Raw genomic sequence first — 7,024 nt, forward strand, 5'->3', positions numbered from 1 at the left:
AGGAGCTTCGTAGAGGAGCAAATATTGCCGCAGATGACAATAGTGAGGATGACAATGAAGAGGAAGTAATGGAAGTTGACGGGGAAGTTCTGAATCCTGTAGAGGAAAGGCTTTTTAGGGCCATTTCTAGGTTTGGGAAAAGACCTACAATTGAAGTGGGTATATTTTCGGGAAATTTGAAACCAGATGAGTTGATCGATTGGATCAATGAACTGGACGAATACTTTGAGTATGAGGATATAAGGGACCCAGATAGGGTTAAGTTTGCAAAGGCCAAACTAAAAGGCCATGCCAAAATCTGGTGGCAAGAGATTCAACTGGAAAGACTTAGAAGAGGAAAGGAGAAGATCACAAGATGGGATCGCATGGTGGACAAATTAAAGAAGCAGTTCATTCCTGTCGACTACGAGCTAGATCTTTTTAAGAAGATGCATGGGTTAAAGCAAGCAGGAAGATCAGTCCAAGAATATACAGAGGAGTTTTACCGACTCCTGATTAGAGCGGGGCGTGCAGAAGCAAATAAGGAGAAGGTTGCTCGTTATATCAGTGGGTTATGACCTAGCATCCAAGAGGAGCTAAGTCTGGTAAGAATGACCAGCGTTGAAGAAGCATACCAGTTTGCCCTACGAGTTGAAGAGAAGCTGAGTAAAAGGTTTGAAGGAAGACAAAGAGGGTGTGGTCAAGGAGGAAGGGGAAGCAGTAGATCATCTGGAGGCCGCAATGAAACTCAAAAGAAAAATGAAGATGAGGGTACTAGCAGGAACCAGAGGAATGAGGGTTTCAACCGCTCCCGTGATCAAGACTTTGGAAATCAAAGAGGAAGAGGTAGAGGATGTGGGCAAGGAAGAGGAGGCTTTCGTGGTACCTGTTTCCATTGCAATGAAGAAGGTCATCATGCCTTTGAATGCCCTCAACGACAAGGAAGGACAGATAGGAGAGCTGAGGGCCAAGCTAGGGTTGCTCATGTGGATGAGGATGCACAATCATCACATTCAGAGGATGCAGAAAGAGGAGAGACCTTGGTAAATGAAAGAGTCCTACTAAGTGGTGAAAATGAACCAGGACAACGGAGGAGCTTGTTCCGTACCAGATGCAAGTGTGAGGATAAATGTTGTGATGTGATCATTGATGGTGGTAGCACTGATAACTTGGTATCCGAAGAGATGGTCTCTAAACTGAAGCTCACGAGTGAGAAACATCCCCAGCCCTATCGAATTTCTTGGGTAAAAGATGATCATAAGGTCCTGGTAAGTGAACAATGTTTAGTAAAATTCAAAATTGGGAGTTACCATGATGAAGTTCTTTGTGATGTTATTTCGATGGATGTTTTCCATCTATTGTTGGGTAGACCATGGCAGTTTGATAGACATGCAATACATGATGGACATGCAAACACATACTCTCTGACAAAGGATGGAGTTCGCCACAAATTGAAGCCCATGAAAAAGGAAGGTGAAAAGGTATGTAGCAGTGCTAGGATTTGTCTTGTTGATGGAAGGAAGTTTTTAGATGGCATGAAACATCAGCGTATGTGCTATGCTTTGATTCCTAGGAAAGATAAAGAAGGTAGTAGTGAAATACCATTGGAAGTTTCAGATTTACTAGGGGAATTTGGAGATATTATCTCTGATAATGTTCCAGATGGATTGCCACCAGTAAGGCAAATTAGTCATCAAATAGATCTGATTCCAGGAGCTAGTTTGCCTAACAAGGCTTCTCACAGGATGACTCCTACTAAAACAGAGGAGCTAAATAGACAGGTTCAGGAGCTGTTGAGGAAGGGCTTGATTCGAGAGAGCCTGAGTCCATGTGCAGTACCTGCAGTACTCGCACCAAAAAAGGATGGAGAGTGGAGGATGTGTACAGATTCCTGAGCTATAAATAGGATAACCATCAAGTACCGATTTCCTTTACCAAGGATGGATGATCTTATGGACTGCTTGAGTGGATCTCAGTACTTCACAAAGATAGATCTGAAGAGTGGCTATCATCAGATATGGATTCGAGAAGGAGATGAGTGGAAAATAGCCTTCAAGACCAAGGAGGGTCTTTATGAGTGGTTAGTCATGCCCTTTGGATTGACAAATGCCCCAAGCACCTTCATGCGGCTCATGAATGAGGTACTTAAGAAGTTTTTGGGAAAATTTGTTATTGTCTATTTGGATGATATTTTAATTTTCAGCAAGACTTTGGAAGAACATTTACTGCATATTCGTAGTGTCTTTGAAAGGCTAAGGGAAGAGAAATTGTTAATTAATCTAAAGAAGTGTGTCTTTGCAAAAAGGGAGTTAGTCTATTTGGGATTTCCTCTACCATCCATAAAGTGACAGGGTCACTTTTCAATCTACCCTGGGTGTCTGATGCAGGAGCATCCAGAGGTGTAAGGGCAATCCTGTGTCACCCAAAAAAAAATGTACTTAGACTTAGTTTCTATTTTATGTCTTTACATTTTTGGATACCCATTTGGCTCAAATAAAGGTTCCAACTCTCATAGTTCAACTATCAGTGCATTTAAAAATCCCGAAAAAATAGGAGCATGCAATTTGACCATCATTTTGGTGACCTAGAAGGTGTGACTTGGCCAGATGAATGTAATCGTGATTTAGAGCATTCCAGAAAAAGAATCAGGTCAAAAGGCCCCACGGTTTGAAAGTTATTGCAGTTTTTTGGGTTTTGGAGACCCCCTAAGAATGCTTCAAAGTCAGGTTTGGGGCATTAAATGACCTCAAAAATGGTCGAAAAATGGGGGATGAGTGAAGCTTGTCCATAGGGCTATAGAGCGCTTCGAGAGCTTTCCAAAAATGTAAACAGTTCATCAATCGGAGTTACGGTTCAAAAGTTATGCCTCTCGGAAGTTCGGCTACCATTTCTGGATTCTTCTAGAATTGCACCGACTTCTAACGCAGCTTTCAGAACCTTCTATTTTGCCGGTGGATGCCTACTAGCACTTTCTAGAATGTACTCCTAGTCCTTAACCCTCCGGGGTCTATTTAAGGAGATTTCTGGCATTGTAAAAGGCAGTTCGGATTGGAGCTTGAGAGGAGGTGCTAAAAGGAGAAATATTCTCCAGATTTATGCTATTGTAAGCCCGCAGGGCATGTTTTGAGTTTATTTTCTCTGCACTGTTTGTACCAGCTTATTTTCTTAGTTAATATAATTTCCCCTTTCTATTGTGTCTATTCTGGTTGTTGGGTTGTGTCCCCATCAATGACTCATGCAATAACATAGATCTACAATAGCTAGATAAAAAAAAATGCAATTCATAAGTTGAGTGCGGTTTAGACTTTGAATACCTTTCAACATAAAAGGCAAAGATGATTTAATATGTTGATAACAACAAGACCTAGGTATGAGCAACAAAAATAAACGATCCTACAACTAATTAGTGCCTTATCTATTGGGAAATTACATGAATTACAACCATACATCTTCTATAAATCTTTGACATAACTCCTACATCAAGATCCTTGATCTATCTTTCACCTTGTGAATAGACATCTACATCAAAATGAATCTCATACTCAAACTATCCCATCATGAAGTTTGCGAACCCTATGATAAATATCAAGCAATTACATGGCCCTTTGTTTCAGAAGCAAAATACTTCAACCACATACATTTAAAAAAAAAAAATGAAACCGAATTTATGCTCTTGGTTCACAAATCAGAAGAAATTACAAACCCATGAATATGAGACTAGATTCAAAATGAATGTAAACCCTTTGCTGTACTTTATTCATTTTCCTTGAAAACAAATACATGAAAGATGTATAGAAATGACTCACAAATCACCTAAAAAATGAGAGCTATTTGTATAAAACTTAATGCTACTCATTACAAAAAATTGTTGAAGGGAATGGTATCACAACAGTGAGTAGATTTTTATCCCCCAAAACTGGAACCTCTACAATGAATGAGAGAAAGAAAGATATAGGCAAGGAAAGAAATCTTGAATCTGCTCTACAATTGCCATCTATCCACTTGGAAAAACTTCTTTAGAAGTTAAAAATATCTCTCTACTCTCTTCCATCAACTGGTAAATTAAATCCCCTTCCATTTCTAGCTCTCAAAAGCACAAAATATCTCAGATATTTGATTAAAAAAACATAACTAATTTTGATGCCAAACTTGAAATGAAGGCAAAGGAAAAAAATTAGTTAAAAATCACCTCTAGAAGCCAAGAAAACTTTTCAGGATTACTTTAGGCTTCAACAAACTTGACTATTTTCCCTTCAACTAATTTTGATGCTCCATGATGAAACCTACCCATTTTGTTGAGAATGCCCTAGAAAACATAAATCTACTTATAGAGAAAACTTGTGAATAGCTATGCAAAATTTGACTTCATATTTAGAAAATTTATTTCCTCCCAGTTCCAATGGTATATTGGAGTGTGTATTTTAGGAAAAAATTTCCCTTGTGCCGACCATTTGAAAATCCAAGCTCCCAACCATGAACAATCAATTTAAAAGAATGGAAAATAAAAATTTAAAAATATCTATACTTTAAACTATAGAAAATTCTTTGTTTGAAACAAATTTTTAAAACCCTCAAAATTGAACACTGAAAACTGAAAAATATATTATTTTTAAAATTCCCATTAACGTCCCTTGGTCATCCAATTAGTGCCACGTGTCACCACATGACTGGTCAACTTGACCCAAGTGGACCCCACAACATTTCATCAAAATTCAAGGTTCTCCTACAGTTTTTTATGTCACTTTCCATAAAATGGGACCATTTCTGATGGCAACATGGAAACCACTAGATTGTGGCAAGTTTTTCCAGTGGATTCCTTTGTTCTCTCACATGATGCCACTTGTCCTTCACTGATTCATCCTTTGACCACCATTGGGTCCCACATTTTATCACAACATTTTGCTAGAATTTTTCTTTTTTGGGAGGTCACCATGTCACTACTGGCAAAACCATCCCATTTTTTGGTGGCAACATGGCAACCACCAGGATTATCAACTTTTCTAGCAAGCCTTTCTTTCTAAAAAAAATATTATACTATTCACTGGTTGGCCAAGTGGGCCCCTCCGTATGCCATAGCTTCCAAAAACCTTTTTTCTTGAAGACATTCATGTTATTGTGTAAAGTTGTACTTAAGAAGCTAAAATGCTCCATGTCCAATGAATGTGGGATTAAGTTTCCAAATTACCTCTCCCCTCTTGTTTGGCTTTGATGACGCCTTTCTCCAATTACTACTTGTTATTTCTAGAATCCATAACTTGTCCAAGTGTTTGAAACTTATAATCATTGGTCATGTTGCCTCGCTCTAATCCATAGCTCATCCACTACCCCAATCCATAGCTTGTCCAAGTGTCTAAAACAACTGTATCATAAAGACCAAATTGTAGCTAATGTAGGCTCTAGTTTGGCATTCTTAAATGCCAAGATGTTAGGCTCATGAAAAGGGTCAAAGGATCACAAAATACTATAGTAGTTCAAAGGTCCAGTCACAATGACAATTGGGTGAAGCTGCTATCATTTGTATAGTTGTAAAGACTCTAGATTTCTTCATAAAATGGCACCCAATATTTAACAAAAACCTAGTTACGACTACAATTGTGCTTCATGAACACCCATTCTGAATAAATGCAATAGTTTTAAGTAGTAGAACCCTCCTATACATCTAATGGAAGTATTCACCATAATCTCCTGCTCTTCCAAGCCACCTAATTAAGATCCTCACACCAGAGAGTTGACATCCACAATAATAATTTGATGCACCCAATCTAAAAATCATTTCACAACATAGAGAATCAATTTATGTTTATGAGGAAAGCCTACATGCGGTTGGCAACTCCTTATAGCCAAGATGAAGCCATGGGTCTAAAGATAAAACACTGCATGCTTCATCATATTTTTCTTTATCCCTCTGACTTGCATGTGAATAGATAAGTTTTGGTTTGGTTGAGGGCATGTCATATGTATTGATGTACCTAAAAACCTTGGTGCTTGTGTGGCTTTATTCTTTTATTTCTTTTTGTTCTTAAAATTCTATGAAATGCCTACCATAAAGGATTTAGAATAGAGCATAGCAAGTAGAACTTTGTATCCCATTCTACTATCTCTCTTGGCGGTTTCTCAGTCTCCCCTATTTTGAAGTGGCTTCCTCTTTTTTAGCACATGAATATTTATTGCATTAACATCACTCTATCTAGAATGCTTTGTGTTGATTGATAGCTCTCTTTCTTAGCAATATTTTCCTTTATTTCTTGATCAAATTCCAAGTTAGCCATCGGTAGGGCATGAAACCAGAAACAAGGGAACAAGAGGAAATGTGGAGGAAGCATTAAACAACCTTACATGATATAATTCTTATTTGATACTTCTAAAAGAATGTACTAGTGTGGTGATTTCCATTGAATAAAATAGACAACTTAAAGCAATTAGAAGTTAGTGATCTAAATAACAAGAAGTGTTTATGAAAATCTTTTAGTAGAATGCTAAATCCTTGCACTTGGCATGCAAGATTGACCATCCAACAGTTCTTACATTCCAATTCTCTTAGTGCTTTTCCCTTAAGCTTATTTGTATCTACAACTATTCTCACACACTGCTCTACTATTGTACTACATATCTCTAATATTGTTTCCCTAAGAGTTTCCCCTACATACTTGGAAGGAAATCTCCATTGGTAAAAAGGGCCTTAAACAAGAGACTAGTTCCATTAGGAAGATTTAGTGTCAAGTTTACCAAATTATCAGCATAGGACAAGATTTTCTTCTTCAAGTCATCTAAATCCAACTAGAAAAACATGTCATCCTAAAGCTTTGCATCAGATTCATTTCTTACCTCTTCATACTTCACATCCAACTCTTCGATAGAAATATAATCTCTATTGATATGTGAGATACCCACATGGTTGAGTAATGCTTTGAATTTTTGTTGAATGAATCATCAAACATTGTACGCTGTAAAGCATGTGCTGAATTGGCAACATCTTCCATAACAGTTTCTGCAATGTGTAACGCCCTACCAAGGGATCCAAAGAATTAACTTAAATTTCACTAAG

This window comes from Cupressus sempervirens, chromosome 5 (assembly GCF_028749045.1).
Source record: "Cupressus sempervirens isolate cs-2001-9-10 chromosome 5, ASM2874904v1, whole genome shotgun sequence".
Classification (NCBI taxonomy): Eukaryota; Viridiplantae; Streptophyta; class Pinopsida; order Cupressales; family Cupressaceae; genus Cupressus; species Cupressus sempervirens.